The sequence below is a fragment of the Orycteropus afer genome, unplaced genomic scaffold (genome assembly GCF_000298275.1).
Source record: "Orycteropus afer afer isolate SDZICR_OR568_19922 unplaced genomic scaffold, OryAfe1.0 scaffold00208, whole genome shotgun sequence".
NCBI lineage: Eukaryota > Metazoa > Chordata > Mammalia > Tubulidentata > Orycteropodidae > Orycteropus > Orycteropus afer.
Genome location: NW_006921795.1, coordinates 5,903,562 through 5,904,896, shown reverse-complemented (window position 1 = coordinate 5,904,896; position 1,335 = coordinate 5,903,562).

Genomic DNA, 1,335 nt, shown 5'->3' with positions numbered 1-1,335 from the left:
TTTTATCAACTTCTGCAGTCTGAAATTGACTGAACATGCAATCAAGATGTGTTAATTATCACTGATGACTGGAATGCAAAAGTTGGAAACAAAGAAGAATCACCAGTAAGTTGGAAAATTTGGCCTTGGTGACAGAAATAACGCTGGAGGTCGCATGATAGAATTTTGCAAGACCAACGACTTATTCATTGCAAATACCTCTCTTCAACAACACAAATGGCAGCTATACACGTGGACTTCGCCAGATGGAGTATGCAGGAATCAGATTGACTACATCTGTGTCAAGAGGGGCTGGAAAAGCTCAGTATCTTCAGCCAAAACCAGGCCAGAAGCTGATTGTGGAACAAACCACGAACTGCTCATATGTGAGTTCAAGTTGAAGTTAAAGACATTTAAAACAATTCCATGAGAGCCAAAATATGACCTTTATTATATTCCTCCTGAACTTAGAGACCATCTAAAGAATATATCTGATTCATTGAACACCAGTGACTGAAAACCAGAATAGTGGGATGACATCAAGAACATCATCCATGAAGAAAGCAAGAGGTCATTAACAAGAAAGGAAGAAAAGAACAAAATGGGTGTCAGAAGAGACTCTGAAACTTACCCTTGAGCAGTGTAGCTAAAGAAAATGGAAAAAATGACAAGATAAAAGAGCTGAACAGAAGATTTCAAAGAGGAGCTCAAGAAGACAAAGCCATTTCCTATAATGAAATGTGCAAAGAAAACCAAAAGGGAACACTCGGCATTTATCCAGCTGAAAGAAGTGAGGAAAATATTTAAGCCTCGAGTTGCAATATTGAAAGATTTTATGGGCAAAATATTGAATGATTCAGGAAGCATCAAAAGAAGATGGAAGGAATACACAGAGTCACTGTACCAAAAATAACTGGTCAGTCTTCATCCATTTCAGGAGATGACATGTAATCAAGAACCAATAGTATTGAAGGAAGAAGCTAAAGCTCAGTGAAGGAACTGACGAAGAGCAAGGTTCCAGGAATTGACGGAATACCCATTGAGATGTTTCAACAAACGGATGCCACACTGGAGGCACTCACTCAATTGAGCCAAGAGATTTGGAAGACAACTACCTCACCAACTGACTGGAAGAGATCCATATTTGTACCCATTCCAAGGAAAGGTGATCCCACAGAATGTGGAAATTATCAAACAAAATCATTAATATCACATGCAAGTAAAATCTTACTGAAGATAATTCAAAAATGGTTGCAGGAGTATATTGACAGAGAACTTCCAGAAATGCAAGCTGGTTTCAGAAGAGGATGTGGAAGGAGGGATATCATTGCTGATGTCAGATGCATCTTGGCTCAA